This window comes from Apodemus sylvaticus, chromosome 8 (genome assembly GCF_947179515.1).
Source record: "Apodemus sylvaticus chromosome 8, mApoSyl1.1, whole genome shotgun sequence".
Lineage (NCBI taxonomy): Eukaryota > Metazoa > Chordata > Mammalia > Rodentia > Muridae > Apodemus > Apodemus sylvaticus.
This window is the reverse complement of record NC_067479.1, coordinates 63223937-63239036: the sequence shown is the minus strand read 5'-3', so window position 1 is coordinate 63239036 and position 15100 is coordinate 63223937. Positions and strand designations below refer to the sequence as shown.

Here is a 15100-nt window from a genome sequence, read left to right as displayed (position 1 = left end):
GAATGCCCTGACCTCCCGCTTTAGAGCCTAGGAGTCTAGGAGTCAAGTGTTTGTATAATTCATGTTCCATCTAGCGTCACACAGCTGACGGACGTCCTGCTTTTGGAAGGCATTTCCAAACCTCCTCCAAGGCAGCAGGAGGGCCCTGTGGGTCTGGTTGTCCATGAGAAAAGAAGACCAGAAAGTCAGGCGAGCCCAGGCTCGCTCTGTGCCAAGTGGGGGGCAAGCCCCACCCACTCCCACTTCGCATGGAGGGTTTTGTTCCGTGGTTCCTGGAGTCTGTGCTCTGCTCTGAGCTCTGGGCCAGGAACCTGGACATTCAAGTCAGAGGAGGGCATGGCCTGTGGCCTGTGTCAGCCCGTCATAGTCCTGTGACCCAGTTTAAGTCTTGGTGGCATCTGCTTCCACAGGCAAGAAACACGTCAACACAAATCGGGGAAGGAGAGCGGAGCTATTTGGGGCAGGAGACAGATTAGGAAACAGACATGGCTCCCTGTGGACTGCAGCCTTGCCTTTTTCCCTTTTGGATTTCGGCTGTGTTCCTATTCTATCTTGTTGCCAGTTGCCCTGAAGTGTTTGAACATGCGGCATTAGAAACTCGCTCGAGTGCTGAGTGCAGAGCAGCAGACCCTGCGCATTGACGAGGGTGCTGGCCTGGCTACCGTTGAGATGAGCCGAACCCTCCAACCTGCCAGTTAGCAGAGCCCCCTCCATACTCGGTGCTTCTCACTGCTTCAGGCTCTCCCTGCTCGGCCCTCTTAAAAGGCCGGAGATTTGCCACATTAAGGCCAAGCCTGCCTGGAAAGACTGAGGATCAGCGTTCAGTCAGGCCACACAACACAGGGGAGCCAGTTTTTTGTTTGTTTGTTGTCATTTGTTTTCAATTCTAAATCCATCTATGCATTTTTGTTTGGTAGGCTAGCAATTATTGAGGGTTTACTGTGTGCTAGACTCTAGGCAAAGACTTCACGTGTTAATCTCCACCTCATGGCAGCCAACAGAAAACGTTGTCCTCAACCATACAAAAAGTGTGAGAGAGATCATGTGCCTTGACAAGCCCTGTGAGCTTGTGAGGCCTGGGACCACCAAGGCAAGATGCCTGGATCCCACAGTGCCCAGGTTCTAGTGCCAGTCTCTCACCCACCTCCTGTGCCATTCATTGGAGAGACCAGAGTGGCGTTGGTGGCTGACATAAAGGCGGGCTGAGATCTGTGAGGTCTCGTCTCTAGAATGGATACAGGTGCCTGCCTGCGAGACTCTGCCACGGCTCCCCCTGGTCACCTCTGGGGCTCTTTCGTTCCTGGGCTGCAGGCAATTGAGACCTTGTGGCAATACATTATTTTGGATCAGTGATGACTCTATATTGTCAGAGTCTAGTGCTTTTCTAGGCCTTCACCCTAACTGCCCTTCAAAAGAGTCTATGAACACCCGGTTCTCTCTGCAAACTTCATCTCTGGAACACCTTGAAAGTCCTCTGCTCCATGGTGGAACCCCAGCTAGCTCACCATCCGGTACCCAAGTTTTCAGAGAAAGGGGGCCTCAGGACAATGAGGACTTGGGCCAGCATCTGCTGGCATGACTCCATCAGTCAGGGCAACCTCACTACAGGGAGGGTGAGAACGTCCCGGGAGTGCAGTAGGAACACAGGCCATCAAATCATCACCAGCATCTGAAGGTGCAGCTGGCTCTGGGACACCGGGTGGTGGAACGGAGGAAATGTTCCAGTAAAAAGCATCCTCGGGCCATGAAGGTACGTACTACCTGCTTCCGGTGGCAGAGAGCTTGCAGAGAGAAAACGTCAGGTTCAGAGTTGGATATTCGTGGTCCAGGACAAGCAAAAGAAATCAGAGTTCTATGATGGCAATGGCTCTGCTTCCTGTGGCTGGGTCTACACACTAGAGTCAAAGGCCTCGGTGAGTGGCACTCACACCCTCTCGGTCTATTCCCAGAGTTGCGCACACCTTGGCCCTCAGAGAGCATTCTCATTGCAGGCGCATCTGCTTGTGGGCCTCACACTCAGGGAAGGGGACTCCTGTTTTAACCTTCCCAGGTCACCCAGGTGTCTAACGGTTGCCTCCTTCAGCTCTTGGGGAGGTGGACAGGGCCTGGCTCCTCCTATGAGGCCCGCCCATATCCTCTCTTTCAGAAATGATAGTCTGTGTATGAATGAGTGACAACCCTGCACTTGGGACCTTCCGAAAGCTCCTTGAGGCTGGAATGTGGGTAGAGGCCTCTCGGAACCCTCCTTTCCTCAGAGGCTACCCTTTACACACACCTAGGCAACACTGGGCAGTGCTGGGGAGCAGGTGGAAGGCAGCAGGACAGGGATTCAGGCAGTACCAGTCTTGGCCACAAGATGGCAGAATCTTCACTTATAAAACCTCTTGGAAACCATAGGAAACTATCATGAGACAGACTTTTTTTTTTCCTTGAACCCCACCCAGCCTAGGAGACTGGCTCTTCCTCAGGCCCTACTAGTCACCCCTTGGCAGTAAATTGGGTTCTTGGCAGGAAGACCGATGAGGTTGGCTCAGATCTGCCAGGCAGAAGGTTCCTGTGCTGGACAGACCTCTGTTCCTGACTTGCAGGCAGGCAGCCCCGACCTGGTTCACCAGGTGCCTCTTCCTTGGCCACAGGCCTCTGCCAGGACCAGGTTCTTCAGGAGGAGAGTGCCCTCCGGTCGGACCACTCCCTTGCCATCTCCCATCTCACTGACTTCAAAACAGTGTCTCGGAGTCTCAAGAGTTCAAGTGTTCTGTGTTTTTGTTCCCTCCCTCCGTCCCTCTCTCTCCCCCTCACTCTCCTCCTCACCTCTCCCTCTAACCTCTCCCTCCACATTCTCCCCTCCTCCTTCTCTGTACCTCCCCTCCCTCCCTCCCCTCCTTCTCTCCTTTCTCCTTTCTCTCTCTCTCTCTCTGACTCTCTCTCTCTCTCTCTCTCTCTCTCTCACTCGCTCGCTCTCGCTCTCTCTCTCCCTCCCTCCCCTCCTTCCCCTCCCCTCCTCCCTTTCAGGTTTTGTTTTTTGTGTGTGCATATGATAAAAGGGGAAGAACACCACTTTAAGGACCCAGATTGGGTGACACCTGGCTCAGGAGATTTCTAGGTCCCCTAAATGAAGGAATCAGTCCTCCTTTTGTTACAACCCTTCTCTCTCCCTTCTCTGATATGACCCAGGGAGCCTCGCAGGCCTTCCTTCTTTTTCAGATTCCACTGAAAAAAAGCTTTTCTCTGTCCAGTGGAAACTGTGCCAGGCTCACTGCCCTCCTGAGAATGCATTAGGAGGCACAGGAAGCGTGCAGCCCTGCCAAGTCTTCCCCCTACCCCTCACCCTCCTGAAGGAGCCCCGCTGACCCTCCCTCCATATATGCCCCTCTTTTGTATCTGAAGAGATCCTATGAGCAGACAACCGTGAGGTGGAGAGGGCCTTCCTCCAGAGCCCAGCGACCTCAGGCCCAGACAGATGGCCTCAGCCCAGTCGCACCTGTGAACACCACAGATGTAAGGAAGTATCCAGCAGAGGCACGGTGGGCCCATCTGACCTCCAAGGCCCGCCTGGGGAAATCCATTCTTTTAATAAAATTAACAAATAAATATGGCCACTCTGCTTACTGCAAATGCTCTAATAAGTTCATCATTAGTCACCGACATTCCCCAAGTGCCCAGTAGACTGGTGCACTGCATGGAAACCACATGCTCCCCCATCCCTGGGAAAGCAGGCCAGAGACCCTTCAGCTCAGGCCAGGTGGAGCGGCAGCAGGGCCAGCTGGAAATATATGCAGCCACAGAGCCAACTCTGACTTCCGGTGTGCAGGCGCATCCAATCACTGACCAGCATTCTCACAACAGATGACCCTAATCCTGATCACTGTCTGAGAAGCTCATGAAGAGAAGCAGACATGTTAGCAATAAGGAAACTCGCCATCAAAGGGGGAGACACCTATAATTCAAACCTCCTCACCTTTCTGTTATTGGAAGTAACAGACCCCATCTCCACCCACCAAAAGAACTTAGGCTTAAGTGTTAATTTTTATTTATGTCATTATTTGTAGAATGTATTTAATCCATGTTCATGTAAACATTTTAATAGCATGAAATCATCTTTCTAGAACAGAAGTTATACTTGGGACCCAGAGGATCTCAGGAAACAGCTCTGACCTCTCAGAGGCTGACTTCTCTTGCCTTAGGGCTGAAGGTCCAGCAGGCCAGGAGAGAGGTGGCAGTCGATTCTTCAGTCTGCCCTCTAGTGGCGCAGGGAGCTTGTACCAGGGACACTGCCTGATTGCTTCTTTCCTTCTGCTTCTGAATCTAGAGACCACTTCATTTTCCTTCAGATCCAGTTCTAATGTATTCTGTGCTATGGTGTGTCTTGCACATGCACACACACACACACACACACACACACACGCACATACACACACAGAAAGAGAGACAGAGACACAGTAATACACAGGCATACCCACAGAGAAATATACATTCACAAACATACACAGACATGGAAATACACAGGTACACACACACACACACACACACACACACACACACGCACACGCACGCGCACGCGCACGCGCACACACACAGACTTAAGCCTAGTCAGTGCCCCAGTCAATGGTATTAACCTCCAGGCAGCTTCCAGGTGACCAGAACACCACATATCAAAATGTCTGGGGAGCAGGATGGGGAAATGGATCAGTGGGTAAAGCACTTGTCACTTAAGCATGGGGACCACAGTGCCAGCTGAAATGCTAGCACAAGGGAGGGAGAGACGGGGTCCTGGAACAAACCAGCCGACCAGAGTAGCTGAGTGCCAAGTTCTAGGTTCAACTGGGAAGCTCCATTTCAATGAATAGTAACTGAAACAGATTCAATGGAGAGTGATTGAAAGAGTGATTCCATGTCAATCTCAGATGCACATGAAACACTACATACATATGCCACTCGTGCATATGCCACACACAAAGGAGGAAAAAATGTCTGCAGGTTCTGAAGCAATTGGAATGTGTTTTCATAAAAATCTACTAGAAACAAGAAAAGACCATTCTCCATTCTGAGCTGAGCAGAGGGGTCTGCGTGCCCGTGGTACCGTGTGGCACAGAGCAGCAAGGCCACCAACCAGCTAAAGGATAGGCTTGTCTACCAGTGTGGCCCAGCCATGGGAGGCGTGACTGCTTGGGAAGAACAGGGTGAACCCCAGAAGGATGGCGCTGTACCCATGAGTCAAGCAATTGTCGTGGCACATACAAGGACAGGTCCCCAAGATCACGGCTCATGACAGGAGACTGCTGACACCCTCACAAGGCTGACTCAGAGTGCATCGGCCCGTCTCTGCCTTGAGACCCTCGGTAGGGAAAGCAGAAAGGGGGTGGCGTGTTTACCTCTAATTCTGCCTTAAACCTAAGACCTGCCTATGCAAACGATAGCTCTCCATCGGAGAACTCGGCTTCTGAGAGAACATGCTGCCTTCTGGTGGGGTGCCCTTCCCTGCATCTTCAGTTCCACCACACAGTTAAATGACTTTCATCACCATTCCTCTGACCTCAGCACCCATAGTGTGATTCCCAAGGTCTTCTGACCCCCTGGCTTGCAAAGCAAAGTGGAAGGCGCTACAGGCTGAGCTCTCCCTGCAGAGGGGAGGGTGGGAGGGCCGCAGCTCTTGACTTGGCCAGCGAGGATCTGAAGTGCTGGTGGGCTATGGCCGCAACTCAGTCAAAACCTACATCTGTGTCTCAACCAGAGCTACTGAATTGGAACCTGCATTTAACAAAGATCACAGGGGTAGGGGTGGGGGCAGGCAGATGGCTCAGTTGGTAGAGTGCCTGTTACGGAAGCACGTGGACCTGAATGTGACCCCTGAATCCATGTGAAAAAGGCCCGAGTCCTGCCTGTACTTTCAATGCAGGGAGCAGCGGGAGACTGTCTCAAAACCCAAAGTGGACGGCACCGAGGAAACGGTACTGCAGCTTCTCTGGAGCTTCCACGTATAGACACATGCACATCTATTCACAGAGAAATAGCCCAGTGGGGCCCATGTGGCAGTGACAATCTGAGAAGAGTACCTTTTATTAGCTAAAGTGAGGCAAAACAGGACTGGTAGAGATCTGAGAGCTTGCTGGGGCTGGTTCATAATTCTTCCCAGGATGGCTCCCACAGCATCCTCTAAGGCCCCACCCCATCCCTGGGGTGACCTGTGCATCAGGCAAGAGTCCCAGGACCACAAATATCTACCTTGAGGCAAAGCAAAAAATCCCAAATTGTTGAGGTACAAAGAACACCCTTTGGGGGTGTGGAGGTGGGAGAGGGTCATCCGGGTTGGAGGATGTGTCGTATAAGTAGGACTGGACTTGGACGTTCATAGAGCTGCCCTGGTGGCATGAAGGGCAATAAGGAGAATGCTATGATCAAAGGCAAGGAAGAGGGGTGAGCATGTGTTTGTAGTGTTCTGGAAGGTCTGGAGAGAGAGGAAGGCAAGCCCTGGGCTGTCAGGGATGAACAGGAAAGGGGTTGATCTAGGAACCCCAGGAAAGGCCAGGGGAGGGGGTAGAAGCAGGAGGAGATGGCAGCAGAGGTGAGGTATCTGACAGTTTACTTCCTCATGCCCATCTGAGTGCCCAGCTCCGTCCTCAGTTTGCCTACGTCTCTACAGCACAGTGGCCACAGAGGCAAAGGGACCTGAAAGGAGGCAGAGGTGGCAGGCGTCTCTGAGGCGCCTCTGCTTGTCTGCAGCAAGCTCTAGAAGGGACTGAGCTAAAGGAGGACCCAGAAGAAGGGGGTGGCCCTTTCTCGTGTTTCCCAGGGTCATATCTCCTCACATCTCCTAAATGCCAAATCTTCCTGGGGGATCAAGAGGGTCCAAGCACCTTCCCTACTGTCCGGGCACTGACTAGTGACCTCCTGCTGCATGCCAGAGGACAAGGCTCTGGCACGTCACATGGCTGATGATGCAGGCTGTGCATGCCACCTCTAACTCCTCGCATCAACCATGGGATCAAGGATGGGGACCCTCCGGATTCCATCTTGCCATTGACATCTGCTGGTTGTCACAAGAAATTCAAATGACCTTGTCCTTGAGTGAAGTCTCCTTTTGTGGCTTTTAGTTGCATGAGAAACCTCTCTCTCTCTCTCTCTCTCTCTCTCTCTCTCTCTCTCTCTCTCTCTCTCTCTTGTCTCCATCCTCCCCCTTCATCCTTCCCTCTTCCCCCCTCTCTCCCCTCCCCCTCCCCCTCCCCTTCATCCTTCCCTCTCCCCCCTCTCTCCCCTCCCCTCCCCCTCCCCCTTCATCCTTCCCTCTTCCCTACCTCCCTTCATCCCTCCCTCCGTCCCCCACTTCCTGCTTTATGTATCTTTAGGGGTTATGATCTGCTTTTCCATATCTGCAGTCAATTAAGAACAACCTCTGTTTTTGCGTGTTCCTAGCATTCATTACACAAAAGAAGCCACTTCTCATTTTCTCAGAAGAGCCAAGGACACTGGTTTTCACCTTGGGGATAAAATGCAGATTTCATTAAAAGGAAAGATCCTTCATCCCAAGAGACTGAATAGAAAAGGACTCAAAGCAACATGGCAGCTGCCGGAGCTCAGAGCATGGAGATCCACAAAGGCTAGAGCCTCTCTGGGGGCCGCGTCTCGCTCACACTGAGTCTCGGCAGCTCCAATACTGGTCCCAATTTGTACAGTCCAGAGTGGTCAACTATGCTGGTTGCTCCCAGGCCTTGGGGGCTTCCTTGGGATTTAAAACATTCTGATGTAAAGTGAGAAGGGCCTCAGGTCACAGAATAGTTCAAGACTCTGTGTCCAGTTGTTATACAAGCATTGGTTGGTTGCTGCTACCAGGCAGAGTCTTTGTTTTCCCCAAGTGTGAAATGAGACAGCAAAACCTGGAGAAACTCTCTTCAACCTTCTTTCTTTGACTCTTCCAGAGCCCCTAGAGCTTACAGTTTAGCAATTAGTATTGCTATGTTTGCATCTTAAATATTCTCCAAAAGATGTTATGTTGAAGACCTGGTCCCCAGCCTAGGGGCCTATGAACCTGTGGAGCCTTTAGAAGGTAGGACCTGTTATGGGGAACTCAGGTCATTGTCAGAGTACCCTGCAAAGGGCAGTTATGACCCCAACTTCTTCCTTTATATTTTTGCTTCTTGGACACGGTATGCAAGAGGCCCAAAGCAACAGACCCTCCAAACACAACTGACAACCCCGAAACCATTTACCAGAATAAACCTGCAGTGTTTTAACTTGACTCTCTGGTATTGTCACAGCAATGGAAGCTGGTTATTCTTAAGAGTTGTATGAGCATCTTTTGTCCATTCTTGCTTCTTTATGCCTCTGGGACTAGAAAATATCTGCTGACTTATCTTCAAGCTCATTCTATTTTTTTTTTGCCAACTCAGAGCCTCTCCCTCTAGAGAAGTTTTTTATTTAAGGTTGAAGCTTTGATGTTTTACCTGGTTCTGCTTACTTCCAAAATGTCAATCTGGTCTTCTGGGGTTTTGTTTGTTTGTTTGTTTGTTTGGTTGGTTGGTTGGTTGGTTGGTTGGTTTTTTTTCCCTCTTTGCTTTTGAGACAGGGTCTCAATGTATTGCCCTTGCTGTCATAGAATTCACTGTATAGACCAGGTTGGTCTTGAACTTACAGAGATCGGCCTGCCTCTGCCCCTTCAGTGTTGGGATTAAAGGGGTATACCACCATGCTGCCCAGTTGCTTTATACTTTGTCTCCTTACTGAAATTCTTTTTCCATGAAATATTTTTCTTTAACTTCAGACTTGGCTTCTGCTGTTTTGTTTCAGCATGCTTGTAATTGTCAGGTTAAAATCATACATAGTAAGTCCTATTTTTTTTTTTAGTCTCATAAATGTCTTCTGAGAAGTGGACATTCGGAGCCATGCGTTGTGCTCTGAATGTGAAATGTTTGAACACTTGATCCCCAGCAGGAGGGATCATCTGGGAAGGTTGTGAATCCTTTAGACAGTGGAGCTTGACAGGAGGAAGTGAGTCACTGAGGGTGGGTCTTGAGTTTAGCCCACCCAGGCCCACTTCCTGTTCACTGTTTTTATACCTGATTTTGGATGTAATGCGGTCAGCTGTCTCCTGCTCCTATTACCACAACTTCCTTCCACATCATGGTGGACCATGGCTACTATCCCCTGGAACTGTAGCCAGAATAAACCCTTCCTTCTTTAACTTGCTTCTTGTCAGATATTTGGTCACATGGCCACAACAACAAAAGCAACTGACAAACATACAATCCAAGAACTCCAAAACCAGGTCACTGCATATGAATCCTTATTGTTTACTTGAATGACACTATTCAGCTGGGACTCCTGGCTGGTCTCTGCTTTTGCTCTTAGAAGCCATGAGCCTTTATCCACCTCTGTGAACTTTCTCGTTGTGTGTTGGAGCACAGGTGCTGTCCATGTTAGGGTAGTTTCCAACCCTACCATCTTTCCTGCTCTTTCCTGGACTTGGGGTCATGAGTCATAGGGTCAAGGGAAAAGCTCCCTCCACTGATAGTAAGCATTGCATCAGGAAAGAGAGGTGACATGGGTTTCATCGATACGCACATGCGCATGGAAGTAATGCAAGGCAGACACTCAAAAGGAGGGCACAAAAACGCAAGCTTAGAGTAGCTCTTCCTCGAGGGAAATGGAGCTGCGAGTTGGGTGTCTTGGAGGGCTGGTGAGTGATTTTTAGGAGAAATGATACAGTCCAAAGAGCACACAATGGCCTGGGACAAAGTTCTGCTCATGGGGGAAGTAGGTTAGAGCCTGGTGAGGGACAGAATTGTACCTTGAACAAAGTTAACTTCTGACTGAGATAAAGTCTTTGGGTGACCTCCCAGAGACTCCCTCAGAAGAACAGATCAAAGTCTGTCTGGGCTGGGGACTTTGAGTCTCTTTGCCAGTGGCTAATCTTTCCTGTTCTTTGATGAGATTCCTAGGAACGGGGGCTTAAGAGAATGACATTTCTTTTGCAAGAACTTTCCTCCCTCTGGTGAGGGAACTTCAGAGACAGCCCCTCCCTGGGTGCCTGGGGTGGGGACGAAAGAAGGTTAGAGAGTCCTTGCTTCTGTGGCGGCATCCACACCTTCCAATGTCTTCTATTCAAAAGCACACAGCACGCCACAGCACTGTACCTCTGGGTGCTGTTTCCTGAACTCAGACAGCACCTCCTCGGGCGCCTGCGCCTTTGGGTTGCTTGCCCACTTCTGTTCTCTCTAGTTTGGGGAGTTACTATAAAAATAAAATGCTGCCACAAGTATTCGAGAGTACAAGTCCTGTGTCTCTTGGGTGGAGACATAGGTGTGGGTCAGCTCAGTCGCATGATGTTAACGTGTATTTAGCTGGTAAGAATGTTTCACAGTGGTTTTCCCAATCAGTAGTACCAGTTTGGACATCTCACCTAAAATGTTTGAGAGGCTCCAGGCTCTCTTCATCCTTGCCCTGGGAATTGTCAGAATTTGTAACTTTTTCATTCTAATTGGAAGACATGGAACTCCAAGTCAGCTTTAGTTTTCATTTTCTTTCTTATTTTTGGTTTTTCAAGACAGGGTTTCTCTGTGTAGCCCTGGCTGTCCTGGAACTCACTCTGTAGACCAGGCTTTCTTTTTCTCAACACAGGTTTTCTCTTTGTAGGCCTGGTCGTCTTGGACTAGGCCTTGCACTCACACGTCCACTTGCCTCTGCTGGGGTTAAAGGCATTCGGCACCACACCTAGCTTTTGTCCATTTCTTTACTGGTTGGTTTTCATTGCTGATCTTTTGATAACTCCAGGTATATTCTAAAGCTGTATTTTGATAGCCATACAAAACATCTGCCCCTAAGGCTCTAGTATGGTCCTACTGCGCTCCTGCTTCTATACCTATAACACAATGTTTCTATTGTGAATAATATCTTTATATATGCATCTATCTACACACACACACACACACACAGAGAGAGAGAGAGGGCGCACTTTGGTTTAGTCAGGAATATTTTTTTTGGTGTCCCTTTTCAGATGTTACTCACGGTGCTGGAGAACTGGATTTTACTAGTTTATAGCTCCAGAAACTTAGAAACTTGTTTTTTTTTTTTTTGTTTTGTTTTGTTTTTTGTTTTTTTAAAAATAGATGTGGCCTAGAGATTAAGTTAAGAAATACACAAGGATTTTTGAGTTGAAAATCAATCATACGCTCCCATAAGTTATCAAGATGTGCCATTGCATGTTTACAGAGGTTGCTTGTTGTTATCAGTAAGTCTCTCCTTCATTAAGAACAAAAAGTCACTCAGCACAGCCAATGCTTAAAGAGTCCTGTATTCTGAAGGAATGCAGCCTCCATTGGAAGGCCTGTGCTTCAAGTGGGCAGATCTGTGTAGTAGATATGGAACACAACGAAAGCCAAGTCCAGAGAAAATCACCCAGAGGTGGTGATAAATGATTTAGTTAATAGTGATACAACTCCCTATCTGCAGGACTGCTGGCAGAATCTTCGGGAACACACAAAATCAGCATTCAATAGTAATGTGTGTGAAAATCAGTTATGATTTCTTAAAGTTCGCTTAGGCCAAGCTAAAATAAAAATGAAACTGGCCATTTAATTGTTTTTTTTTTTATTATTCACTGATTAAGACAATCAAAATTGTGCTTGTTTCAGTATTAAGGAATTAAAATCTCCCTTGAGACTTTCTCTGCCCTGGGCGAGGGTCCATCTGCCCATCGCAACAGGCTGGCCAGCTTGCACGCAGCGATTCCCTCATGAGCTGTGATCTGAATAACTTCACACTGCACTGGCCAGGTCCCAGAACGAAACGCTGGGCCTTTAAATCATTACCCAAGGAAACTAAAAATAGGACTGTCAATTAATACCCGAGCGATAAGAGAAAATGCATTGAAGATGCATAGCTGCTCTGCCGGAGCCTCCAGCCTCGCTTGGCTGAGAATATAGATGACCAGAAAGGCAAGAGAAAGGCAGCCTGCTCTGCCTGACGGAGAGCCGACGAGGCCAGTGGTGTGGGAGCGTGGTGCCCCTGAGTGTGTGTGTGTCCCTAGTGTGACTGTGCAGAGCGTGGCTGTTTGATTGCAAGACTGGACGTGAGGCTGAAGCAGATCCACACACGGTTGCTTTGTTTTAGACAATAGCGCCCCTCCCCCACCCTCCATACAGGCATCACTAGAAGATTCCGAAAGCGTGAGCATGCGTGCCGGCGAGCGTGTAGGTCAGACTCCCCGGCCTCCACGCAAGCTGCTTAGGCTTCTTAGTGTTGAAGCCCCGGGGATTTACTTGACTTTTGTGTGTGTGTGCGTTCTGTGGAGACCTGGGGTTGATGCCAGCCATCTTTCTCTGTCGTTTTCCACCTCGTTCTTTGAGACAGGGTCTCTCACCACACCCAGAGGTCACCTGGTAGGCTGGGCAGGCTGGCCAGTGGAACCCCAGGGAACCTCCTCTCTCTACCTTCTCTCGCTGGTATGACTGAGCCACCACGCCTGGCTGTTTATGTGGCTCTGGGGATCGAACTTGGGTCCTCTCTTGACGGACTGAGTCCTCTGCCTAGCCCCTACACTTTTTTATTTTTAATCTTGATTTTAATGTTTATGAGGAGGAGAGAGGAAGGAGGGAGGGAGAAATGGAGGGAGGGAAAGAAAGCATGTATTAGGGGTGAAGACTCGAAATAGGCAAATGAGTGCTTTTTGCCAAAGCACAATTGTTATTTTCTTCAGTGCTCAGAACTGGAAATCCCTTCAGAGAAGAGAGCTAGAACAGAAGCTAATTACATCATTTGCATTTGCATATAATTGGTATGCCTTCCGGCTAAGACAATAAAATCCGCGTTTGTTAGACTTCTTGCTAAGGCATGATGTATTTCAGTGGCACTGTGTATCTGTAGGTGTTAAACATTCCCCATCACATCCTCGGCAGCCCTCAAACGCACAGAGGTTGCTTCTGAACTGGCCTGAGCTTGGCCAAACCACATAACCTTGGGTGTCTGACCTTGAGGCCTGGCTTTCTCTCTAGTAAGGGGTGGAGGATGGGGAGGATGAGAAGCCCTCTTTTCAGAGCTGTCCTCAGAAACCGCCCTGTGATGCTATGGTCTTTCCGAGCCCATGGAAAGCCACAGCAGGGCAAACATGAGGAATGAATGGGTTATGCCCAGAGCAGGTGGAAGTTAAGAGCCTGCCTAGCTTAAGCTTCGTCCCACCCATCTGAGTAGCCTGATTCCCATGTGTCACCCCATCAGTGGTGCTCTAGGTCACGGCCAATAGGTTGGATGCCCTATGCTAACTTTGGGGAGCCCTGACCAAACGCTCTATGCCACCCACAATGCATGCTGGATGCCCCAGAGCACCTAGCTGGAGGGAGGGCCCTACGAATATGGCACCTGGGCTTCCTAGAGTCAAGGCCTACGGTTGAGCAGGCTGGAGCTGGGGCTGCTTGGCCTGGGCCCGGCTCTGCCCTGCTTACTCTGTGATTATGGTCCCATGTGAGCCTTACCACGGTCCCACTGACACCTCCAAGCTCCAGCCACGACCTGCTTTTGCCTGTCTGTCTGTCTGTCACCCTTAAGCTGGTCCTTCTTGTCCATGTTACTTCTCTAAAACCGGTTCCCCACTGCCAACCATGGACACAGGGGGCTGAGGAAGCCAGCCCGTGAAGGCCCAGGTTTGCCGGCATTCTCTGCTCTGTGATATGGAACTCTTTTGTTGTCCCCTGTTCAAGGGCATACGCGCAACTCGTAAACTTGCCCAGCCCTGAGAGACGTCCCAGCAGTATCTCCAGGCCATGGACCTCACGGTGCACTAGTGTGGCAGAGAATGTCACTTGTGCTTGAAGGTGTTCTGAAGTGTCAGGTGAGACAGCGAAGATGAGAGGTATGGAGTTGACAGTGCTGAGGACAGAAGCCCACATGCCTTGGGCCACACTGCCCCAAGCCTCAGAGAACTGAAGTTGCTTCTCTGGGAACCCATAACCCTTGCCTACTGATACCTTACCTACCTTACCTTGGCCCCGTCCCTCAACCTTTCCACACTTGTTGGCTCACTTCTAAACTGACAATATTCTCCTTAGGGGTGTTACTTATGCTCACAAAATACAGCAGGCAGGCATTATTTTATTTTCCAGAAGGATAACAGAAACTTAGAAGGGTTCAGCTGCTTGTCCAAGGTCACACAGCTAACAAGCAGCCATGACCAAAGGAGACCATTCTGGGCCATCAGGATCAGACTCTCTGCCAGTGCCTCTGGATGGAGATGCCATCTTGCCTGTCCTACTGGACATGGGATGATTCCTTTTCTAGCTCCGGCCTGGCTTACAGGCACAATGCTGTCACTCCACAGAGAGTGGTGTGGAAGGAGAGTCTGACCTTGTGCTGGGAAAGCAGGAGACGGTGCAGGCTCCTGCTGTGTCATTCAGATCCCACTCCAGGTGCCTGACCAAGTCCCCACCACCCTTTGTGTCCCCAGCATGTGTGCATGCAGATGTGCCCACAGTCGGTGTTCACCTCTGGTTCTTTCCTCTCGCTCCCATGAGCCCCAGCACTCTGGAGGATGCAGTTTGCTCCTTAACTATCTGGATTCCAACTATCATGGAGGAAAGAAGGAAAACGGCTGGGTAAGGAGCACGGAGCTTTATTCTGCCCCCATCTCTCTGTCTCCCTCTTTGAGAACCTGGCACTGGGAAGATAGCTCTTGCCTGCCAGGGACAGAGCAGCAGAGACTTGGCCATGGTCTCAGCCAGATGTCACTCTCATCTGGCGGCCTTGGCTAGCTCAGCGTTTGGAATGAACAGCCCAAACACGGGGCAGGCGGGGCCCCTGCGGGGCTGTGGGCAGAAAAGCTGAGCCCCAGCAATGCCCACGACTCTCTGTTTAAGATGCAGGCAGGCAGCAGGAAAGGGGACATCGGAAGGAGAGCCACTTCCCTTCTGACCCCTTCTCCTGGGTCTCTATCGCAGCTGTGGATGTGGCCATATCTTGTTATTTTACCAAGAGACCAGACTCCCACTCACCTCTCTAGGGGAGCAGTTCTCAGGAGTCTTGTGTGTCTTCCACACACAGGACCCCACTCAGGATAACAGATAGAAGGAGCCAGGAGTGGCCCAGGCCCTGCACCTGGAGCCCTGGGGCCACTGCAGCT

General features: G+C 50.1%; 1 protein-coding gene across 4 annotated transcripts in view; it reads right to left on the bottom strand.

The window, feature by feature from the left end:
- Window positions 1-15100, bottom strand: part of Msra (methionine sulfoxide reductase A) — a 317918-nt gene that overhangs the window by 1119 nt on the left and 301699 nt on the right. The window lies entirely within an intron of this gene.